This window comes from Bactrocera dorsalis, chromosome 2, assembly GCF_023373825.1.
Source record: "Bactrocera dorsalis isolate Fly_Bdor chromosome 2, ASM2337382v1, whole genome shotgun sequence".
NCBI classification, from domain to species: domain Eukaryota; kingdom Metazoa; phylum Arthropoda; class Insecta; order Diptera; family Tephritidae; genus Bactrocera; species Bactrocera dorsalis.
Window position 1 is genome coordinate 47,661,744 of NC_064304.1, and position 26,504 is coordinate 47,688,247.

General features: G+C 35.4%; 1 protein-coding gene across 1 annotated transcript in view; it reads left to right on the top strand.

Moving 5' to 3' along the window:
- Positions 1-26,504, top strand: part of LOC105225795 (cGMP-specific 3',5'-cyclic phosphodiesterase) — a 94,553-nt gene that overhangs the window by 29,390 nt on the left and 38,659 nt on the right. Inside the window, exon 2 of the mRNA XM_011204422.4 lies at positions 6,770-6,827. The gene's annotated coding sequence lies outside the window, so the exon portion shown is untranslated. The remainder of the gene's footprint in view (positions 1-6,769; positions 6,828-26,504) is intronic.

The window sequence follows — 26,504 nt, forward strand, 5'->3', positions numbered from 1 at the left end:
TTTTGACGTAATGTTCAAGCAACAAAGTTCCTGAAATAAAGTCTTATCTACACTCATGGTCAAGAGATATTTACAATTTAATCAATACCTACACATATATATAAAAACTCCGAAACTACCGAAACAATTTGAAAACTTCTTTCACCGTTCGGAAGCTACATTGACGAGCATAGGCTATATTAATTAAAAAAGGGGATGCTTACTAAAAGTACTATAATATTATATAGCCCAATATGTAAAAACCTTAAAAATTCCTTATATCGAGTGCGCTGCGAATACTATTAATAACAGAACAAAGTAATGTACAACGTTTTTACAAAACATATAATTGTATACAAAAAGTCGCGTGAATTATGTCTAACTCTTACGTATATAGTTATGTCATAATAAGTGTTCTTTTGTTTAAAAATAATAATTAAAATGCGGCCTCTCCCTTTTTATTTGCACCTTGGCAGCCGCGTGGTCGCCCCAACTCCGTTCGACTAGGCTGTAACATAATCAGCCTTATCGTAAACTTCCCGTGAACGTCATTTCCATGGAAAAATTCAAAAATTTGTGTTTTTCTTATCGCGAGTTTCACATGGGAAAAACTGGAAAATTTTCCCTCATCGTAAATTAATATTTTCGATGTGAATCCATGAAATTCGTTCAAAAAATCGGTAGATGGTAACAACTATAATAAAATTTTTGCATATATACTCTATTAACTACTAGAGACACGTTTTACTGTGGCTGATACATAGGTAGTACTACTAATACCTTCTACATGATTTCTATTAGTTAAGGAGATATGGCATTTTCGGTGAAGCAACTTGTGTTAGTTAGCCAGTTTTAATCCATTTCATTGTGTGCTTGGAGGAACTTCCATTATACTATTCCAAATATATAGCAATTGTATTATTTTTAGGAAGAATCAGTTCGAAATTGTATGCATATACTTCATCGTTCCCGTTAAAATATTGCACTGCACTGTGCAATGCTTCGAAAAGATTTCTGTATATCTCAAATTATAATAGACCTTTTTATCAACACTCCAATTATTGTGCTATATTTTTATGCTAGATATCGCGTTTGGTTTGTTATGAATGCATTTGCGTCCTTCGCTCATAATCTAGTAGTAGCCGCATTGCCTTGACGACGAAAATGTCAATGCCATTTTTTTATAGTTTTTGAGTGACTAAAATTTTCAAATTATTCTTCCGTGACTTTCGAACAATGCTTATGCTTATGATTTGAAATATAATTTTTGTATTTATGAATTGTATTGAATTTTAACATAAAGAGAGAAAAAGTATCCTATGTTCTTGCCCTGGTTCTAAGCCACCTCCCTACCAATTTTCAGCCCAATCGGTTCAGCCGTTCTTAAATTATAAATGGTGTAACTAACACGACTTTCTTTTATATACATAGATACTCGTAATATATGTACATATATTTACTTACTATTAAAAACATTTTTATAAATACACAAATAACGACGACAAGTGTTTTTGAAATCCATTATTCATTCTCATTTACCAATAGACCCGAGAGTTGTTATCTGCTAATACCGTTTCGATGAAAAAAGATATTGGGGATATAAGTACATATGTATAATTAAAAATAAAATCACGCGTTTAAGCTAAAGCAGTCGCATTCGTGATACGAATTTTCGTTCGTGTAGAAATGAAGCTAAATATACGATGTAGGGAGTCTTCTTCTTCTTTATTGGCGTAGACATCGCTTACGCGGTTATAACCGAGCAACAAAGCGTCAGTCGTTTTTTTCTTTTCGCTTTCCAACCAAAGTCAGGTTCTTTCGACTTGACCTAACTAGCATAGCCGCTGCCTTTTAATTCGCTGAACTATGAAAATATCTTCATACAAATCGTTAAGCTCATCGTTACATCGAATACGATATTCGCCGTTGCCAATGCGTAACGGACTATCAATTTTCTTTCTCTAGAAAACTCAGATGTTGTCATTGTCTATGCCTCTGCACCAAATAACAGAAAAGCAATAATGAGTGACTTATAGAGTTTAATTTTTGTTCGTTGAGAGAGGACTTTACTTTTCAATTTCGAACTTCTTCATGGTCGGGCAATGGAACGTCTGCTCCATCGTCGTCGCTTTGCAATTCGGGTTCGCCATTTCCTGGCGTTATGCTTTCACTGCCATTCAGCAGGCTGGAGAAGTGTACACTCCATAATTTCAGTCTCAAGATTACCTCTGGGAATTGTACAAGAGTAGAGAGTCACTAATAGTCTGTCTGTATATATACGACCTAATTACTGAGTTTTCAAGGTAGCAGCTGTGCATTTTTAGGATATCAAACTACTATATCACATAGGTGTCATACAAACTAAACGATCAAAATCATTATGCTTTATTCGTTAAGGCATTTCCCTGTTTCTGTTTCTTTTTCATTTTACCTGAAACGTTGCAAGCATGGTCAAGATACGTAACGGTACATAATAGAAACACTCTTTAAATAAAAGATTAAAGAGATTTTGAGCTGCTCTTACGGAAATTAAAAAAAAATTAAAACTGAGCGATTTGATTTTGAACAAAACGAAGGAGCAATGTAATGAATGTGGTAAAATAACTAGCCAAACCTATAAAAGGACAGTTTATTGCAATATTTTCGAAATTTCTAAATACCTTCTGATTAATTTTTAACTAATGTTTAAATTTTCGATTCGAATAAATTCGACTAATTCTCCACTAGGCCAGCTAAGACTCGCATATAAAATGTGGCGAAATTTAGTTTTGGTGAAACCAGTAGTTATTAATTAAGATAGTAGTCTGGTAACTAATGCCTATTTTAATGACTTCTTTGGAGGGTGGTTTTTTATAGAAAAATAAAAATGAATTATCTTGAATATTTAGAGTGTTTTCATTTATCATAAATCAAATATTCTTTTTTATTCTTACTCTAGAGACATGTCATTCTGGTCGGAACCACTGAAGTTAAATTTCAAGAGTAAATAATAAAATGGCGGACTTTGAAAAAAAACTCTTTTTATTTTAGCAAAGAAAGGGTTGTAAAAAAAAGTTAGGGGTGAAAAAAATGCTCGTTAGTTCCGACGAGAACCATAAGTGTGTAGAACAGCCTGTTAAAATTTGAAGGCAATCGGTTCAGTAAAAAAAAAGTTAGGACCCGGGCCGACCAGAAAACAATGTTTTGAGAAAAAAGCATTTAAAGTTCCACAACTCCGAGAAAAAGTAATCCGAGGCGCTCTAGGAAACTCGTTATAACTCCCGAAATATTTCAAATTTCTATCTGAAATTTTTACTTGAACTTTCAAATTAAGTAAAAAAAAATTTCAATTTTTTGAACCCAAGTTACCAGAATACTACCTTAAATCAAAGAAGTTTATTCACTTACTACACCAACAAATTCCCATAGAAATTCAATGTAATGAGCGTGCATTTAAACTATTTCTTTTCGGTTTGGTTGGTTAATAAATCGATTAAATGGACAAGTACGCACATGCTAATTGAAACAGCGGAGGTGTAAAAATGGACTGATAAATATTTGTCTAATAATTATTCCCATGTGCGAACGCAAGCAAACATTCAATTGATTGATTTTTAGCGAAGCTATGTACAGGCCGCTTAATTTTATTTATTACAAAATTGTATTTAAATACAGCAGTATTTTTTTTTAGAAAATATTTGAAAATATTTTTTAACGATTTGATGAATATATTCATTCACATATTTCTATTTACAAAAATGCAACTTTTTTTGTAAGTTTGATGTATGCGCGCAAGCAATGCTACGTTTTTACCGGCGCACTTCAGCTAGTAAAGCAATTAAATTTATTGCAATACTTAATTGATCACTCAATCATCGGCAGCGAATTGAATTTCTCATCTTTATTTTTTACCTTATATATTATAACTTTATGACAAATTTTTGCCAAACCAATGTAGCGGCGATGTGCAGGCGTGCTCGTGTACGTGACGTGAATTCATATCCAGCTGCCTGTAAAATGTTACTTATACGCAGTGGATTACGGGCGGGCCTGACAGGCGGTTAACGCGAGCGCATTACAGCGGGCTTAGTTGCTATTGATTTTGAGAGTGCAAAAATTATAATTTTGGTTATTGGTGATGACGAAATGTGTCCATGTGAGTGTGTGTTGTAAATAGAAGTGCGTGAGTGTGTTGCGCCTACCTGGGCTGTCGTTATACTATACGTCAAATATAAGCGCATTAACATTACGTTTTTAATTTGCTGATAGCATAAATTATTTGGTAAGCACGCACATGGAATGCATTTCTAGTGATTGAGCGGGATGATTTTCTGATAAAATCGTAACTAATTCGGAATCGCTGTTGGTGATACATTTATGTGGACATTGATGATTAGACAGCCATAAAGACTATTTTAACGATGGTGCAACACCATTAATGTGGACAGCTTAAACGCTTTATCTGTAATATTAAATAGAGTATTATCCTCACTTTTAATGATGATTAAATCAATGTTATGTTGCAATTATTTTCTTTTGAAGTGAAAATTTTCAAATCTAAGCAACCAGACTTGATTTTAGAAAAGTGATGTTTTGGCTATGACACCGTTCGTAAAAGGTTAAATACACACGTGTAGCAAACAAAACCATACCAGCTAGACTTAGTGAAAATGCTTCCTCTATATGTAGTGTCAATATAGCGGTAAAAGCAGTCATCAAGATAACAGCAGAGGAACTTCCCCGAAGTGCGGTTGTCAGCGAACTCAATGCTAGAAAAGGAGTGCATGACCTCACTAGGATCAAGTTTCTTTGATAATAAGGTTGTCTGGATGCCTTTCCATAGCGGAATTATCAGAAACTGTAAAGCAGATGAGGTTTCAATAATGCACCTTTATTCAAATTTAATCAGGATGAGAACGACAGAGATTCACCTGTCTTCATACAGTTGAGCTCTGTATCTAAGGGCCTGGCACGAGCTAAGCAACCTTTGGTCACCAATCTTGTGGGGTTGCGAAAGCCTTCTGGCCCAGAGTGAAACGTAAAAGATCCATTGAACTGCTAGATCTTAGCAAGGTTCACACCGTTGTAACTTGTCAATGTTGCATTGAGAAAGATAAGTTGGCGTCATCTAGAAACTTTATCCTCCACTGTCTAGCTTTTACCACAGGCTATCTGCCTCATTTAAAGAAATATTTATAAGACGTTTTTGTAATGGGAAAGTTCTATTTCACACGAAGTCAATTGCGTTTTGTGCCAAATATCGTGCTTGATATTCGCATCAGATACTTTCCTGATTGTTTTTTTTTGGTTTTGTGAATGAATTTGTTATGTATATCGTTATAATAAGAAATGATAGTTCGACGAGTTTTTTCACTTTTTTCGATTAGCCTTCGTGATGATTTGACGGTAATATCTTTAGCAACAGCAATTCTATTAATTAAATAATTTTTTATTAATACCCACATATTAATTTCTGCATTAAATATTGTTTTATTCTATCCCTACTTGCCCCATACCTTAAGCTAGTACTGAACTATCTACAACTTTTAAATAAATCATGTGTGGCATTGTAAGTAAGCTAAATTTATATGCATATCAAAATCACCAATTATCTTTATTTCATAATTTTTGTTTTCACTTTATAAAAGATTTCCTCATCTGCCATTATCTCACTTCATGCTTCGAGGGTTAGGTGCAAGTGTAAAATTTCATACCATAATTAAAACGCAATTTTCCGTCATTTATATAGTAAACAAAAATGAAAGAAAATAAAAAAACACAAAATAATTAATAAAATGAGACAAAGTTAAGAAAAATAATACTTACAAGCGTATATGTATATGGATGTAAAAGCATGTAGCGGCAAAATTGATTGCCAATAGGAAAAGTATGGTGGAACAAGAGCGATGATGGATTTAGCCATCTTGGGAAGATTGGTTAGGGGTTGAGTTAAGATTTGTTTAAGTTATATGTTAACATACTTTCTCTCACATGCCTTTATTAAGTTTTTTTTATGAAGAACTCTGTTTTGAAAAGCTTTGGATGCGCTTATAACTTTCTAAATGGCTTAACATCAGATATAAGAAATATTGGATTAAGCTCATAGCTCCAAAATATCATAAAAGAGTAGATATTCATAAACATAACCTTTAAACATTCCTTTGGGGTGCAAACTAAACGTTTTCCTAACAGGTAATTTGTCTGCTCATACGTTGGTGTGTTTTTTACCTATATAATTCAGTGTGTAGAAATCACTTACATCGATGCACATTTGAACACAGCGACAGTTACGGTTGTATTCTTAACAATCAGTCTTCACAATAGCCGACGGTGCGTATGAGTGACATATTTTTGCAGACACATACATATACATATATAGTATACACATCTGTCGCTTATGAAAATTGAAGAGTGTGCTCGTGTTTGTTTGTGTGCACTTGTGAAAGATAAAAACACAATGGCAGCAGTCAGCTTGTACAATGCTGCTTGAAGAACACACTGAGGAAGCTTTATGAGTATTTCTCGTTATTTCCTTTTGTTTCCATAATTTTTCTTCCCTGAGGAGTTTATTTGCTCAAGTGCATTTATGCATTTACTGTGTATACTAAATATATTTTATTCAGTGTCATTTGCAGTTTAACATAAATGTTCGCACCGCCGTCGTACACTCAAGTGAATTGGAAAGCTCAAAAGAGCGGAAAAATTAAATTCAATTCTTACTCAAAATATTCACGTAAAGTTATACCTTGTAAATTGTTTAATAAATCGTTAGCTACTAATGAAATAATAAAATAATTATCCTTATTTGCAGGCAATATTTTACTTAATGGCCAATACTGAAATGAAATCGGACTTAAACCGAAGCACAGGTAAACATACATATATTTTTCCGGATATTGAAGAAATTTTGCAATATGGTACGCATAAACTAAGAGGTTGCTGAATGAGTTAAACATTTTAGGTTATACAGTGGTAAGCACCTTTTGACTCCAACCATGAATTATTTTTTATTTCATTTCTACTACTTCTATTCCAGAGGTAAAAAATTTAAGAATAACTAAAAGTGTTTATGAAAGTATTGTAGACTCAGAGTATGCGATTATTTCACATTTATGTATTCTTTCAGCTGAACTAAATTTCGCTAGTAAATAATTTTGAAATTAATATTTGGTACTTGGAGACCATTGAGTAATAAGCTTCTCCCAAAGACTGCAAGTTATCAAGGTTGCAAGTAAGGTTCTATAGACAGAATAGACACAAAGCCTCCTCAGGCGAAGTAGATAAAATGAATTTTTTTGGACAAAAGGTCTAGACTTAATAAACATTCAATTTAAACTTACAAATAAAACAAAACTACCGTGTTTCTCGAAAAACTTTGTCAGCAAGGTATCTTAAAAAAGTGCGTGTTATAGAGTATTTTGTCGGGTGTAAGAAGATATATAAAGTTTGCATAGCAGGAATAAAATGCATATAATATTCTCTATTCTGTGAAAGTACATTCGTAGCCGTTATGTATGGAACTCGATTTCTTTTGCATGACCACCAAGGGCACGCTTGCAGAAGTCCAGAAGCTGAACCCAATTTTCGACAGTCTTCAAGCGTAAATGAGCCGATACTGCTGCAACTTCACTTTCGATATTCGTACGAAATTCATCAATCGTCACTGGCTTGTTGGCATAGACCATAGACTTGACGTAGCACAGAAAATAGTCTGACGGCCTCAAATCGCAAGACCGAAGCGGCCAATTGGCTGGGCTATTTCGTAAGATAACACATTCACCAAACTTGGTTTTCAATAAATCAATTGTGAGATTCGATATGTGGTTTGTGGGACCGCTCTGTTAAAACCACATATTCTCCAAGTCCGTATCATCCAATTGGAGCTAAAATAATCGGTTATCATTGAGCGGTAGCGATTTCCCCACATTCACATTCACAACGTGCCGGTCTTGATCATCATGGAAGAAGTACGGCCAAATGACCGCCGGCCCATAAACCGCACCAAACCGGGATGCACTGGTGACTCTTGGAGTATGTTTGAATTGCTGTCTAAACCTATTGCAAAATTATAAATGATCAACGTGACGAGTTGAGTCGATTTAGTCATGCCTATCTGTTTATACAGACGCGAAGTAGTCACTCAGTTTCAGTTCACACATCTTTTACTCCTCAAAAAGCCGTTCAATTGTGGAAACCGTCGATATCAGACCACTATAGCATATAGCTGCTGCTGCTGTAAAACCCAAGCTAGCAGAATAAAGACCTTATAGGGTATTTTTATAATAGTTGTAAATGAATGTTTACCGTCTATCTTTAATAGAAATTTCATTTATCACTAACCACTTTGAGCTTACTTGCATTTGTAGTTGATAGTTCATTCATCACAAAGATACCGAACTTAAAAAGTGTTATTGGCAAGCAGTAAAACTGAAAATCGCTCATTCATTAATATGAGCATCTGCAAGGTTTATAATGCAACCGGGTCCAAAAGTGTATGAAACTGAAATTTGTTCACAATTTTGTGCTCTAGATTCACTGTATACAATATGTAAGATATCTTATTAATGTTGTCGTATTACGAGAAATATTGCTAGACTTGTTTGTTTGTGGATGGAATCGGTATACATATAAATATACGACGAAACCCCTCTTGCTGAAGGTGTTGATTTTCATTGAGCAGATTTTATAAATCATATATTGATTAGTATCGACCAATACCAGGTGAGCGACAAGGTTTTGATTACTTAGCTTATTTTCATTCGGAATCATTTACATGAAATATACATATGTTTAAATCCCCAGATACCAAATTGAACTAATCCAGGTTAATGTATTGTGAGCTGCAAAATCTGTTGTCGAAGTGACTTCTCTTTGTTATTTTTTGACATTTGATATTATAGATGTTCATTAAAATACATATTGTATCTATGGGGTATCCATGAAAAGCAGCAAACCGACAGCAGCATTGAAAAGTTGGAAAATGCGCACAAACTTCGTCAAATAATTCGCTGAAAATAGAAAAATCGAATTGGGAATAATGTGCATCTCAAAACTCTTAATTTTAATGCTATATTACCTCACAGCTGTGTCATTCATATATAAGCCAAAACCGCAAAAACATTAAACACAAATCCTGAATGGTCTTCCTTTAGGGTTAAAAGCCACTCAGAGTAGGGTGTCAATTTGTTGATTGCAAGTAGCAGGAATAAGGTTAAGTACGACACTGGAACAGCTTCGCACAATGCAATCCAAAGACTCAAATTTGATTTTGTTGATACTTTCGTTGTCAGTCGAAAGCAAGCAGTTCACGCGCTGTAATGCCAAAAAGCATTGGGCTGATGTAATGCTTCTGTAAACAAACGAAACAAAAAGCAGAACAAACTTGCCAAAAATTGTTAAAACTAGGCTCTTCTGAAGTCATCATGAACAACAACAACAACTTAGAACGAAATGCGATGCGACCGCAACCGTAAAAATAAGTCACTTGCCGCATGGCATAATTCAGTTAGAAATGCAAATGTGCTAGTCGTCTCTAGTGACAGGGACAAAAGAGTAGGCAGGTCTTATGCAAATTTATAGACGCTCATATTACTGTCCACTCAAAGGGGTGTCAAGCGAAAATTTGTGACGAAAAATAAGCGCTTGGAGAGCTGCGTGACCTTACACGTGGCAACATTAAGGCACTCAGGAGAGAGGCGAATAGCTTTTGAGGGAATACAACTTTCACCTATTTGATACGGTGTGGAAGTTTAGTGGGTTCGTTAGACACTATCTTTTAGTGTTATTTAATTTGTAGAAATTGCTATTTATTTCAAATGAGAAATAAAATATGCAATAAAATCTACTTATTTGAAGCCGAATTGTTAACTAGATTAATTTTTAGTTATTTAAGAGCTTATTTTTTAGATCTTGTGGTTAGAATGAGTTAGTCTAGTTTTTCTTTTTTTCGAGAAAAAATGTGTTTTATCTGCAATTACTTCTCCAATAATGAGAATAATTAAATAATGGTTTTTTATTTTTGGTTATTGCTGGAGTATTTATTTGAAAAAGAACCACTGTTGAAACATCCATTTAGAAGTATACCAAAATTCCACATATGCGCACCAATCCTGTCTTCCATCCCAGCAGACTCTCGTAACCTGAATGCCAACTTTTATACGCGCTTATGCATGTGTTTTCCTTTTTTTGTATGAGTGTGTCGTCGTGCTACGCATAAACTTCCGCAGAGGTGGCCATAAATAAATCGCACACGAATGGCCGGCCGGCTCACCTGACCAGTGCTGAATGTGCGCACACACGCACCCGAGCACGCGTAGACTTCAGTGTGTTTCATACATACATTTCCGATTTTCATTACGTTATTTGCCGGTGAAATATTCCTTAATGCAAACAAACTGCTGCGGTTGCACGAGCAGTCATCGAAATAAATTCTCAGTGAGTGTGTTCTTAAATTAATTAATATTTTATCATGGCAACTTTATGGGATATTAATTGTCGTAAATACTTTCAAATAGCTGCGAGCTGGTCAAATAAAGGCATGTATGTATGTTTGTATATATAATGGACGTATGCTTCAATCTGGAGTTATACCATATAGTTGGATATTGTCCAATAAACATTCATACCGAAAGGCTTTAAATTCAGCTCAGCGTATGGAAGAGGGTGGAATCGAAATATTCAGGCACTTTCTTCTCCATTCTATGGCTTTTGAGTGAGAGAGGTTGAAACATTTCAGCAGTCATACCTTCGCCAAACCACAAGATATAGCCCAAACTGACAAAAGCCGCCTCAACAAACCTGTTATCGGCTTAAAGCGCTTCGGCGATTCATAGTCAATTAGTAGTTTTATGTACCTCAGCGGACCGGTGTAGGTAATATGACTGACAAAGCCCTTTCGGTTCATCTCATGTTTTGATGACGCGCATTGTATTTATCAGCAATATGTTTAGGCGGTTTACTTCTACATTTGCAAGTGTGTGAACAAAAACTGTTTAAGCACTGATCTTTCAGAAGAAGTCTCCAACGTTGTCTTCTTCAAAATAACTTCTTTAAATGGATTCCAGTACGGTTTTTAACCTTCCCCGTGCGGGTCGATTAGATAATAACCAGTTGTAATATCTACAGATGAAGTTTACTGATTAGTCCTTAGACTTTTTCTAATTTACCTTGAAGTGGAAAAGATTTTGTAATAGTTGACCAGGGATTGTTAGTCACCGGTAAGGTATAGTCATCAAGTAATAAATAGAAACATTACAGTTGTACTCCGACCTGTTCCTATTTTTTCCTGCAATCTTAAGAGTTTCTCAACGCGATTCGATGGCATAAGTTTTTCCTTGAGTTTCTTGAAAAGTACTCTAAATGTTTTCACAAATAATTTCAAATAAACACAAAGCTTTTACCCTTGATACTCGTATTCTACATACCACATTTACACTCATTTTATATGAGTAAAATAATAATATAAAAAAAAAAATATATATGTATATGTATATACATGCAATGCTTAATAAAATGAAACTATCAAATGTTTTTTTAGTTGGGTTATAATCGTTTTTGAAATATTGTAATTTGTTTGTTTTAATGTTTTTGCTTGCTACATTACAATTTATTTTTCCGCTTCCAACGAAATATTCTCGATGTATCACATGGAGCAAAAACTATGCTGAAAGATTGCCTGAACTATAAAACAGCAGTTTTATTTCGCTTCACACAATTTATTTGGCACTTGAATTCCATTGGTAGATTTTACACTCCCATTACCCCCACATATGGATATAAGTGTTTCTTGGTATGGTGGTAAACAATAAATAGTCGTACATGACGTATGAGTGACATTGTAATGGCTTTACACGCTGCTTCGCCTGTTTCGCGTGCTGTCACAAGCGCATTCAAAAAATGTGCTTATGCATACTTTTCCGTTAAATACATTAAGGTAAAACGAAAGGACAATCACGGCAAAATGTCAGGTAATGACAGCGCCACAATGCGAGCGCACATCCAGAACGCGTGTATGTGTCTGTGTGTGTAGGCTGAAGTCATTTCATGTAAGCAATAAAAGAAACGTATCATTCCGTCGTTGAAAATTGTTTGCATTCGTAACCTCATTCGAATATGTGTTTTTGTTTATGTGTGTAATTCCTTTGTTATTGTCAATGATTGTAGGTATTTACAACGGTTTTTAAGCGCAGAAATGTTCGTGAGTGTGAAACGATAGGCGCGTTTTATCATTTTGACAGCTGCGTTAAAGTTGCCTTTGTACAGTTATGAATAAATGAGGATGAATGACAATCTGTTTCTTTTCAGTTTTATCGATCAAATGACAGTTCAACAGAATAACCGTATGGAATTAAATTCGAATAAATAAAGTATTAAATGAGATTCGGAGAATATGAAATATGTTTGCTTTCAAACAATGCACATTTCACCAGAACTCATAGTCAATGAATGATACAAAAACAAAAATTAACAATTAGGGCAAGGCTAAGTTCGGGTATAACCGAACATTATATACTCTCGAAACTTGCAAAAATCTAAATAGGAAGTTGGTAAAACTTTGTATTAACCAATTTTACGAAAAAGTTCAGTTACTCGAAAACTAGGAATAGGTCACAATCTTATTGGAATCTAACATAAAGCATAGGTCATATATTTATATGTAGTATTTAGATATACATTTGGCGCTGGAAGAAGTATTGGCCCTATTATAAGATTATGGTCTGAAATCAACAGCTTTTGTCTCAAAGGTACTATTTTTGCAAAGCTTTATTTAATGATAGTTGGATCTCGATTTATACACGATTTAAAAACGAATTAGGTGGAAATTAAAATTGTGGTATACATAAGGGAAGTAGAACTTGTTGTAGCCCATTTAATGCCTAATATTATAGCATAACAATATCAAAATAGTTTGGTGGCGTCATTTCTGAAGTACATGTATAGGATTAGAAGGCCAGTTGAACGGACGGATAAGCAGTCACCTGGATTTCAACTCGTCTTGCCATTTTAGTATTTTATAGCTCTCCATTAATGTCGATTTTATTTGTTAAAAAAGCCGTTGTGTGAACATAACGTTTATACTTTGTAGCAACATGTTAGCGGAGTACTCGTGTAATAAGTCGAATGAATAATTTGCCATAAATCAATTTATCAGGTCAAAAATAAACATTTATCATTTCAATATATTGTAAAGCATTTTGTTCTGTTTTCCTTTAACATTTTTTAAATTTATTTTAAATATAATAATATTAATAATCTATTTAAACTCATACAAACTTGATTAAATCAGTAATATAAAAGCTAAGATGTATCAAATATTTTTCTTTTTAATGAATTCCCTTTAGTAGCTACAACTGTATATCAAGAAAACACATAAGAAATACTATATCGGAACATGCATAACAACAGTTTTGATTCATAATTTTCCTTATACAGTTATTTACTAATGGTACCTAGTAATACTTATATTCGCTACCTTATTTTACGAAAATATCAATTTTTTACTTTGTTGTAGACTTGACATAAATTTATAGCAAATAAAAAAAATCTGTTTCATCTTTAAGCAGTACACTATTTACTTAGAAAATCAAATTCAGATTTTCTTTCTAATTTTGAACTAACACCTTTCAAAGAGGTAGCAACTCGAGCGTTATTTTTCTTAATTTTTTACTGATTCTCTTAGTTTGTTATTTTAACAATATTTATATTTATTTTATATACACGTTTTAAGTTTTATATCTACAGTGTAGTACTTTTATGTCATATTTTTAGAATTGGGGCAACATGGTACCACAATTATTGCTTTTCACTGAGTGAAAGTTATTCATGTTCTAGTTCGAGACGGAAGTTATTTCGATTTTATATTCAATTTTTGCCTTTGAGTAAAAACAAAATTGGGTCTTTTTCCATAATGATGCTACCGGGTTTCGTTACTGACTTCGTTTCGTAAAAATTGTCACCATGACAAAAAAATTGTGTCTGTCTATCTGGTTTTGAGCCTTCAAAATGTCTTTAGAGCGACTTCGGTTTTGTCGAACTTTGTTGTTTTCCTTCGTTACAGACCCTTCTGGATCTGTACTTCGTTTAGTTTCAGTACTCACTCTCTCTCTCTCTCTCTGTACATATTATTTACGAAGGATTCAGATAGCGTAAATCCCAGATAAACGTCAAAAGACTACTTTTTTTTGTTTAAAATTGTTTTCCCAGAAAAAATATTTTCGTTAACACAAGAGAATTATATATGTACATATGTATGTATTTCATAAATTTCTTTAAAATTCTAAAATTGTCTTTATTTAAATTGTAGCTTTTCATATGGAACAATTATCTCAGATAACGAAAATCTAAAGCACCTGCAAGTCTTTTATTATTTCTTGCACATATGTAATGCACTTTGCTAAGAAAATTTCAGTTTCGAAACTTTTATTTGGTCGCCATTCGAATAAAGGCTACCTCGGCCTCACTTTTTCCCATTTCTTTGGAACTTAAAAATACGCGATTTGTGCCCTTTCATTTACGTACGCTGGTGATATTACTTCGCAGGTGTTTATGTATTTACGGCGCGTTCTCACTGGTATGCAAACAAAATGGAAAAAAAGTTAATGGCTCTTACATCAAGACAACCATTTGCCAACAGCACACACCCACCTTAAATCATTATGAATGGTAAAGATATAAATCACGTGATTTATGATGAAGTGGTTCACTGCGCAGTTGATCATTACACGCACACTCACAAGTAAGAGTGTGTCGTGCTATCAGATAAAAATATCTGAATGCATATATCGCAAAGCAATTAAACTACATAGGCATAAACTCTCACGGTAAAGGAAATTTAGGTGGTATTCGCAGGCAATTCAGCAATGTGCAAATAAGACCTTCGGGGAAATGCGACTAAATATGTCTAATTAAAGGCAAATAAATTAAGATCGTGGTATAGGAGGTGGACTAAGCCAAGCGAGTTAATGAGTGAGTTAAGCACCTTGGCAGCACGTTAATCTCTAATTTCTGCGAATCAGGAATGAATTCGGAAAAAGTTCTCTTACCAACAAATCTGCCTTAGCGCCCTGAGGGTAATCAGAAGTACGCGCACAAAGAGATCACTCCTCTTCCTCCGTCGCTGTAGCCTCCTCCTGAGGAATATACAGGTTCAAGACATACGTAGCAAAGAAAAAGAAATTCATTCAGGCATATTGGGTACATGCAAATAATAATTGCTGGCCAGTTTCCACCCACTATTTCTCAAATAGGTCGAGCGCAATGTGTATTTATTTTCTTACAAATATCCTAAGGCTTGCAGACTTAATAATTTATTAAACAAATAGCAGATCATTCTGATGCCGTGTGTAAAAACCGAAAATGTGAAAAAGATTCAAAGCAGAACAAAGAAATATCGGAGTGGCAACACGTGCAGCAAAAAAGCAGTCAGGCGGCTGCAATAATTTTGCTACTTGAAAAAGTTCTATAAAACATTTGAGTGCGAACCAGAACTGTTTTTGTAGATAGAAATACCCTTGTTCAGCAACACTTTAATTAGCGTTTTATACATATATTTTTAATAGTATGGGAAATCTCCATTGATCTAGGTATATATTGCAGGAATATCCGAGCGATGACGTAAAGCTAGGAAGTTAAGGATTTTGTTGAAGCTCGTTAAGGCAATTAAATACGAATTAGTAATGGTAGCTGGAATCAAATTGGATGCTTTTAAAATACTATTAAAAGTAAATAAAGAAAAGTATAACAAATCGAAAATGTATATGGTTTCAAAATAATGTGGTTACTAGCAGATTGCATTAATATATTACTTGAAATTTCCTTTAAAGAAATATGTTATAGTCAATATGGAACGCCATGGAGTAACAACTAATGACATTATCGTCCCTGACATCTGGTCTCATTTGCTGGAAATAGTGGTTGAAAATTGGTCACCTTGCCTGGGTGGTCCCTAGCTCGAAATAATTTTTAAGGTATAATGATAAACCTTTAGCATATATCTTAATTCTTTGAAATTACATCAAATTTTTTTCTTCTTGGAAACCACATGTCCAAAAACTCCTTTCGTTAACGATTATTAATTACCACGAACTTTAAAACCTAAAAGAAACAATATTTATATGTACTTTTGCAACCAGTTGTTACAGAGTATTATAGTTTTGTTCACCTAACGGTTGTATGTATCACCCAAAACTAATCGAGATAGATATATAAATGATTAGGATGACGAGAAATGTTAAAATTCGGGTAAAATGTTGAAACTCACTCTGCCACGTCCACAAACCGCCACTAATCAAAAACCTTTATAGGTTTTAGGTTAGTGGCAAACTAAGCACAAAATTCATCAAAATGGCACAGCTAGTGCTAATTGAGCCGGAGCTATTTTGTACAGGGAATCACGATAGCATTGCTACCAGTGGGCAAAAAATGTAAGAGACGCGCCCACTTCTAAGTTGTTGATGAGTGCTCTCAGACAGCAGGAGTGCAAGTCGAGTAGAAAATCGTTCGGCTGTCTGTTGTGATTGCAGCTTCCCGACCTCGAAATTTTTTTGTCTTTGTTGACGTGCACTTTTTGCTGCACAGAGGCTAAAGCGTATCTTGGTGGCAACAAAATAGTGGTCCTCGGAGAGTACGCACGTCTAAAACTCTGGAGACATGTCTTCCGCCTATCACAACATGATCGATCTGGTTAGGGGCTTTTCGATCCGGAGACAGCCAGGTAGCTTGGTGAGTTTTTCTATGTTGGAATATTCCTGAAAACCATATTTCGGGGCACGGCTAAGTTTTGACATAGTGGCAGAGGCAGCTCTCTTAGGCGCGCTCCAAGTACTCATAGAAGACATCTTTTGCAGACCGTCCCTCTCTTCTGACGGGGCGTGTCCGCAAATCAGCTATATGTGGAGATGCAGATTGTGACTAGACGTTCATCCTCCCAGGTGAATACCAGGACTCGGTGACGAAGTACTCTGCTATCACGAATCCCACACCGAATTTGCGCTCCTCTATATAGCCACTGTAGTATATGCCACAAGGATCTACTCCCACTCGCAAAACCAGCTACGACTGACTAATTCACACTTCACTTTAACACAGTTTCTTTAAGGGGGTATTCTGGTCTAGGATTTAAAAAAAATCGATTTTTTTGCATATTTTGAAAGTTTAGACTTTTTTAGACTCTCAAAAATATGACCTTCGAAGGATTTTTCAAAATTTACCTTATTTTCGGAGACACAGCCGATTTTGTGACGTAGCGTCCGTGTTCACTAGAATTGTCTCCTAAACTTTAAACGCGTTTTTCTCGAAACTACTTTTTTGGTATGATTGACATGATATCTCAAGATCTATGGAACCGATTCCTTTGAAATTTGGTATATATCTTCTTTATACAATGCTCTATCTGATTTGGATTTCCAAAAATTTTGATTTGAGGTATTTTTAAAAAATTCGAAAAGGGCGAAAAAATTTGGTAAAAAAAAATTTTTTCAAGTCGACGCCGCACACTTGAAACGTTTGCCCTTGCGATTTGTTGATGGTCATCGCAAAGGCAAGACGTACCGGGAACTGCAAGCGCTTAAATTCAAACGGCAAGTCCGTTGGAATCATGGGAATGCGTGGTAAGAGTACGACATCACCTGCTGCCTTGCCATTTAGTATTGTTGCTTCAATCAAATTTGGCCACAATTTTTTGACTGAAAGCCTTGTGCCATTACACAAAGTCGGTGGATTCAGATTTCGTAGAAGTATAATGGGTGAACCGACTTTCAGGACCAAACGATGCGGTGGCAGACCGGGGGGATCCAAAGAATTCAAGAACTCAGTTGGATAATTGACTACTTCATCTTGATTCAAAACGCTATCAATCGATGTATATGTTGTAGCTTCTCCTGGCAGTTTTTCTTGAATGGCAAAATTGATTTCGTTGACGTGTACATTTTTCGGTGCCAATATTGCGCGTTCACTTAAATAATCGTTGCGTTGATAGCATTCAACAATATTCGGAAATACACTTTCAATCAATTCTTCTTTCGATTGTAAAAGTGTACAAAAGTTGTTCGGCAATGTGATCAAACCGGTATCATCGATTGGTATTTTGCCTTCGCCAATGTCCAACAACTGCTTCGAAAACGCCGCTGCGGATCGATCATTTTGCAATTGGACTCGCATGTTGATGGCAAGAGTCAGCCTTTGAACATGTCTCCACAAAACTGACGACTTTAAACATGCGTTTATTTCGTCGGCAGGAGTTGATCGAGGAATGACTGGCAAAGTTTGCCGAAAATCGCCGGATAATAAGACTAATGCTCCGCCAAAAAGTTGTTGGTTTTGGCGTAAATCTTGCATTGTTCTATTGAATGCTTCTAATGACTTTTTGTTAGCCATTGGGCACTCGTCCCATAGAACTATTCCAGCTCCTTGCAAAACTTTTGCCATTGCTGAATTCCTCGATATGTTGCATGTTGGTGTTTCAACGACTTGGATGTTCAACGGTAATTTCAACGCAGAATGTGCTGTTCGGCCGCCATTAAGTAGAGTAGCAGCGATTCCTGACGAAGCAATTGCCAGCGCAATTTTCTGCTGTGACCGTATAGTAGCAAGAATCAAAGAGATCAAAAACGTTTTCCCTGTACCACCGGGCGCATCCAGAAAGTAGAATCCACCGGCGTTATTGTCAACCGCTCGTATAATCTAATCATAAGCATTTTTCTGCTGAATATTTAATTTGGTAATGTTCGCTTGTATGAAAGCACGCAATTCATTGCAATCGTATTGTTGTTCACGTTGAAGCTCATGGTCAAGCATATCAATCACTGAACGATTGGGCGCAGTTATGCCAAGTTGCGCTAATGCCTTATTCGCAATTGTAAGGCACAGATCTTCAACCAATATCAAAGCATCATTATACATTTGTAATGTATATAGCAAGTCTGCGTCCGATGCTCGATTACGCGTCAAAACTAATAAGTCCTCGGTCATGCAGTCTTTGTACTTATTCCACAGTTCTTGCGGATTTGACGGAAGGCATGTAGATATTATTATTGCGAATAATACGCGTATTTGTTTTGGATGAGATGTGAGTGATGCGTCATGAAGTGCGGTGTCCCAATGCATATCATCTTCTAACAAATGCAAATCGCTGACATGCTTCACGATACGTCGCCACACAACTGACCGTCAACAGTTTTTCAAATCATCAAATGATCTTGGTCCGCGCACGTTGACTAATAGCAGACGCAAATAGAAACATTCGGCGTTGTTCGGATGGACGGTGTAAATGCGTCCTATGGCATCGGTTTTACGGACATTTGGATAACCGTCGACACGCTCCCCTTGCTTTCGTCGTTGAAATGTTTTCGATGATGGATTCCAAGTGAAATATTGTGGTATTTCGGAATATAGCAATGTTCTTGCAAATTCATCGTTTTCACACAACTCGAAAAAGGTAGTTAGTGTTGTCCGCGGTGGTCGTGTGCGCTCTGTTGTATATTGTCTGCAGTGAAATAAACGCGTTGACCATTTTCGAGATGAACTGCCAAATGAAGAACAACGGGATGCCGGTCGTGTATTGGAAATGATAAAATGCGCCATACCGCTTCGTTGCTGCTTATATAACGGCCCATTTGGTATTGCTGAATTTCATCGATTGTCTGATAATCAGCCACTCCGAAAACTGCCATATCACTGCCCTTATTTGCGTATTTGCAGATGTATTTGATCGATTTGACAGAGTTGCAATATTCTACATTGATGTACGCTTCGAAAATTTTTGACAAAAATGGTGAATACGGCACGACCCAACGATTATCAACATCAACGTCTTGATCCCGAACTTTTATGACCGTTGAATTACCACCATCTTCACCGGATCGACGCCGATATAATGGATATCCGTCATTTCCAGTGATTGTATCATCAACTAAAGCTCTAGGATAGCGCTTTGAACACTTATTGTCAATCATGCATGGTGACGTTGGATTAATAGCGCCGCAAGGGCCGTGGATCATGTTTTTTGTTACAACGTCGAACAATTGTGGGTCGATTGCTTCATCTGGAATTTCCGCTGAGATGACTTTATCAATCTGATCTGGTCGTATTTTGCGAACTAACCAAATCAAGATGTGTGCATGCGGTAATCCTCTTTTCTGCCATTCGATCGAGTACATCCAGCATCGAACTTCTCCACAAACACGAAGTTTCACAATTAAATCCACCATTGCTTTTTGCTTTTCCCTGAATACACGTGCTGTTAAGTCGTGACGATCAGTTGTTGATTGACCGGGGAACAAATGGCATTTGATGTCATTCCACTTGGGATTGCACGTGAACGTTATGAACAGATCCGGTCTGCCGTAATGGCGCACATACGACATCGCATCTTGCGCATACTCGTGCATATGGCGCGGACTGCCGATGTATGTGGCTGGCAATATTGTCAGACGTCCAATGCTATTCACATTTGCATCATTCATTACGGCGTCTCTCAAATAGATGTACTCTTCAGCACGCAATTTCGCTTGGTTGAATCGAATAAAGTTGACACGTTCGGTCTCGATCTTCGCATACATGTATAGGCGGGATGTATCATTTATTTTTTTTTTTTTTTGCAAAACGTGCAATGATACACACATTAAATTTCTCCCTCCAAACAGACCCCAATCACCCCTGAAAATTTCATTGAAATCGGGCAAGCCGTCTAGGAGGAGTATGCGAACAGGAAGTTTTGCCACTTAATTTTATATATAAGATTTTTTTTTTCAAGTCGACGCCTTTTTTTTTGAAAATGTCAACCCGATAACCACATCCTTACTAATGAAGAATCTTCTTGTTTTTGTGTTTTAAATCTCTATAAGGGTTGAAATCACGTCAACCAGGACGCACCGTTTTTTTTGAAGCCCCAACTCCACCGGCCTGTATCTCGACGAATTTTGGTTTTTTTTCTTGCAACTTTTTTTATATTATTAAAATGTCAATAAAAGACATACATATATGTAAAAAAAATGGATAGTAAAATTTTTTTTTTTAATTTTTTTTATCTTAGTTTAAAAAATACCTAAAATTCATTCGTCTAGACCAGAATACCCCCTTAATACCTTACCTCTTCAGTAAAGGGATAAAAAAGACTTATATCAAGTGAGAATATTTTTATTCTGATTTTAATATTAATTTGCTGGTGTTCTATGTATGTATGTATGCGTATATGTGTATGTTTGTTTGTACACACCACATTGGGGTGTTCAACTCAACTCCTGTATATAGTGTCATATGAATTTTTTTCAAGCGCCCACACTTATAATGCCTAAATGTATTGTTAAAAGCATTATATTATCAATGCATACCTTTATTTATGTAATCAAGCGTAAACTGCAATGGAAATGCATATAATTTAATGTATGTGTGTATGGTAATTATCTCAACATATTCAGTGACGTGTATATTCAAAGGCATTTGAACAGTTTATTTATTTTTGATAAAATTTCTATATTTCTAAAATACATCCCTTATGTGTGAGTGTACTATATATTGTATATATAATGTAGTATTTTATTTTGATATATGAGAAGAAAATCACAAATTTTCGAAGTACTAATTAACTACTGACGTGTATAATTCAGCCTTTTAAGTTCGCTGCTAATGAGTATTATATTTGGCCTAACTTTGGTAGCAAGCTAATGATTAGAATTCATGGATTACATAACATATGTGGAAAGTCAAAATATTTTTTTCTGGAACTAATTTATATGCAATTCGCTAACAAATTCATAACAAAATCACCGTCACACTCAGCGGGCACAACAGCAAGCCTGAACTTGATATAATATATACTCACTACATACTCGCACCTAAAGTAAACAGTTTCTCACGTACTGGCAACTGCTGCTCCGCAAGAGAAATTATTTACTAGCACACATAGAACTTTGCCAAAATCAGTTTGTACACAAAATCAAATTTATATACCAGTAAGTATACCGAAGTAGGTAATTGACATTCATTGTCCTTGTTAGTTGCTGCGGCTTGATTGCCATGTTGCGGCATACTTTGTTGTTGTTGTGAAAACACGCCTCTGTCACACGCCCCAATAGCACTGGTGATACTTTCTGTCACACACTTTTGTTTTATGCCCGTTGTTTGGGCAGCAAATAAATTCGTTTGTTGGATTAATACTAATAATAGCACATAATAATAATAACAATCATTGTTCGGTGCATGCAACATTGACAGTTTAAGGCCGGAATTTCGCGTCACGAATACAGCGCTATATGGTGTCAGCTCCCTATAAGTGAGGTTAGGTTTCAAGTAAATCATTTTAAATATACGACAAATTTGGTTTTAGCCATGTGAAGGGTTTATTTTCCCCTAATTTAATTTCCTTTGCGTTCGCAGTTGGCAACGAACTCGGCAGCCGCAACTAGTTTGCACTATGCGACCGAGAGGGGTGCGTGGTTAGGGTGGCCGCACACTGTACATATTTTATTTGTTGTGCCTTATACGTAGATTATTTATGTTGCGTATACGACGTGGCGCACATCAACTGCGGTTTAGGGTGTTTCTAACGTCAACGCGTGTCGCTAGGTTCAGTTTTCACTTAGCGTACTTTTCTTGCCGGCATTGATTTAATTTGTTACTTTCTGCTTAATTCTTTCATAGATTCGTTGACGTTGTAATCGACGCCGACGTAAACAGATAGCCACACTGAGCGTGCAAAGTCTTTACAAGGTAAGCTAAAGATTTGTTATTGTGTTCAGAGGGAGCAAGTTTAAGATAAAATGTTGAAATTAGTATTTAATATTATTTTAACGTACCGCTTTAAAACCTCGGATAATGGAATAAGCTGTTGTCTTAAAGAATATAAACTTACACACAATTGTATTGCTTTCATTCTTAGGCTTAATGGCGCATATTTGCTGCAAAACAGTTTAAAGAAGCAATGAAATTTATAAACTTTGAGCTGTTTAATATACGATTGGACAAAATTCTTAGAAAGTTTCATAAGAAAGTTTATTAAATATTAAGGTGTTTCCTGTGCCAAATCAAATATGCAGTATTCTTCTTAGCCCCTCGACTGCTAAGCCTCCATTAAACTTATTGCCATTTAATAGCGCAGTCGTCTCCTTTTCCATGCTAAAGTTATGCACTTCTTCTTTACTTTGCTCTCTTGGCTCTGGTGGCCACTAGTGCTGCATAATCATAACAAGTTTTAATTACGTGCCAGCATTTCTATTAAGTCAATTTGCTGCGCGATATTTGTGCAACGCGCCTAATGAGTTTAGCAAGAAAATAGTTGTAAAACTTGTTGTCACCAGAAGAAGGTGAAAAACGACGCAAACTAATTAAATACTGCTACAGAGAAGTTTTTATTGTAAGTAGCGCTAATTTTTTATCTTAAATGGGAGAAATTGCTGAGAAAATATCAGGAAAAGTTGATTTTGAAATTCTTCTTGAATTGTATTAACGGTTTATATTGTACAACTCTCCTTTTGATAAAGACCAAAACTTTAACAATTTCATAAATTTCGTGATGTCTTATTAGGCTCACATTATCAGGTACATTTCGCTTTTCATTTGCAATTTCTCTGTCTTATTATACCCTGAACAGGGTTATTAGTGTGTGTTGAGCTTAGTCGATTTAGCCGTGTCCGTCTGTCTGTCCGTCTGTATTTATAACAACTAGTCCCTCAGTTTTTAAGATATCGTTTCGCAAACGTCATTTTCTCTTCAAGAAGCTGGTCATTTGCCGGAACTGCTGATATTGGACCACTATAACATATAGCAACCATATAAACCGAACAATCGGAATCAAGTTCTTGTATGGAAAACTTTCACATTTGACGTGAAGAAATGGTAATTAGAAGTTGTAAGGTCTTGACTAAGAGGCGGGTGACGAAAAACTTCTCAGCCGGTGTTTTCCAAATAGTTTTTAACCTCTCTTGCAATTTGAGGTCGAGCAGTGTCATGTTGGAAAAATATGACGTTGTGTTTAGTCGCAAGTCCAGTTTTTGGCAATCGCTTCCTTCAATTTGTTGAGTTTTTATAACGTTCTCGAATGCAATACTTTACCTTGACGTAATGAATATTCGGCTTTGTTGTTGATTTAGCTGGTTTACCAGGTTTCGCTGATATTTCTTGTAATATATCCACTTTTTATCCTCTCTCCAAATCCGATGCAAAAACGACTTATTTTTGTAGCGTTCTAGCAGCATTTTTGGCTTTCTTTCTTTTGGTACGTATAATTTTAAACGCTTTCAAAGTGCTTATTGAGTAACTTTTTATATTCTGCGAACTCTTGTTGTGTTGGTTCGTTTCACCAAAGCGTGGAAACCACTTTCTTCACGTTCAAAAGTAACTTTACAGGCAAAAAGTTCAACATATGCATTTGAGTGAGAAAATATTATTGTGGTAGACGCGTTAAATGAATGAGATATTCTGAAAACGATGCATAAGGACAGTTATTTCGATCGCATGTTCGGGATAGTGGAATAATAATCAAATTAGCCAATAATAACCCAATAAAGCAAGTATTGACGAAACTTTGTACGTACCAACTTGCAGCTGGTCAGAAAAATAGAATTGTTTCAAAATATAGAGAGAGGATATTTCAAAAAGGACTAACTTTGAAAAAAATTACTTTAATTTTTGTAACATGTTGATGATAATATTGAATATTATTTTCTGATATATAGCAATATTTTTTTCTAGCGATGAATAATACTCGTACGGTAAAGAAATTTGAATAAAAAATTGAATTTAATTATTATGATTTGCGAATATACTATATATCTGGAGATGTAATCAATAATTCTTAAGTTAGTGATAAATGTGTAACCGCTTTCATTAAAAGCAATGGGTTTAAGTGCACGATGTATCTATAGGCATAGTAGCGATGTCAGTTTTTTGGTATATCTAAAAGAAAAGCTCTATATTGCACCGTCTTTTATTGATATTTTGGAAATATATAAGTAGCAACACGTATGTACATGGTATTTGAACGGTAGAAAATTTGTATCAACGACTTCAACTTTTCATTTCGGATAAGAAATGGGGAAACATAGAATTGCTTGTAACAAAAGCAACGATCGTTTTCGACTTTAAGAAGAATCAAAAGTTAGCTTATAAACTCGATAAGACAAGAGCGTCTCATGGTCTTGCTTCCTTGAACTTTCACAAAAATACAAATTTGACTGAAGATGAAATCGTTCAATAATTACAAAAAAAAATCAATAGTTAAAAAGTTTAATAAACTCGAATATTCTCTGTTTATACGTTGTAATTGTATTATATTAATGGCTTCCGTGGACAATTTTAATGAACTGTTTTAATTGTACCTTGTGCTTTACCTTGAAGATATGTGCTTATTAAATGTAATCCAGAACTACCATAAATGTCGAATTTCGCTTTTTCCGGCCCCAAAGGGGATTTGAACACGAATTGATCATAATCAGTTCACAATAAGTAATAAAGAATGTTCAATCTGATACTTACAAATTGCGAAATTACGTAATGTTCGGCAGTTCCAGAAATCAGATCTTCAATGTTTCTTAATTATTAGAAACCAATTTGTCCTCAATAAAAACAACACAGTTATAATACATGTACATAAACCCAAGCACACACGATTATGTCTTAGGTCAACACTTATAAATGTTGTCCTAAAATGAAAGAAAATTTTTAATTTGTCGCCATTTAACATATGTATGTAGTAAAGTGTCGACAACCCTAAAATAAATAAAATCATAGGCTGCTATTTGGTAAACCAATTTACAATGTCCAAGTACAAGAGGAAGGCAGCAACCAACTTGAGTGGACACATTAAAACAATTTAAATAATGAGTGACCATGAAACTGTTACAAGTTAATTTGCATCCACCACAATTTCGCCGGAGGCAATTTTTGAGTGGGCACAACAAAGATAAAAATGCAAAATAAAAAGTGAAATTCCACAAAGAGGTCAACAAGTAAAAGTTAGCGCCGCACAGAAATGCTCAGTGTGGTCGGCACGTGCTCGCTGCCCAAAAGTAGACATCCGAAAATGTCAATTGTCCACGGCAGCAATTGTTTCTGCATGCCCATTGTCCTTTTTTCAGACAAACGCTTGAAATGTCAACCGAGTGACATGGCCAAGTGCTCCATTAATGGTTTGGGTCACTCGCTCTTTTTAACGACCTTTTTTCCTTTCCCCTTTTTTCAATTCTAAATTTCTTTTATTGTTGCTTTACTTCTGGGGGTATGGGCCTGAGCATGGCTAGCATTTGTCGGTATTAACTACTGATGTGCTATTACTTCAATGACTTTTGCTGTGAGCTGTTCGGCTGGTTGTCGTTCGCGTTGAAGTGCTTAATTAATAATTTTCGTTGCTCTTGGAAGCTTGCGTGTGTGATTATACGAGTATATGTAGTTATAAATCAATCAAACAAATCAAAGTCTGAAGTAGACCTGTGAAATTTCATGGAATGCTTGAACTAAAGTTGTGATTGTGTATGCAGTGCTTTGTAGGGTCAATTATTGAAAATATCGAGTAGTTATTAGAAAGTAATTAGTTATAGTTATCTAATACATTCAAT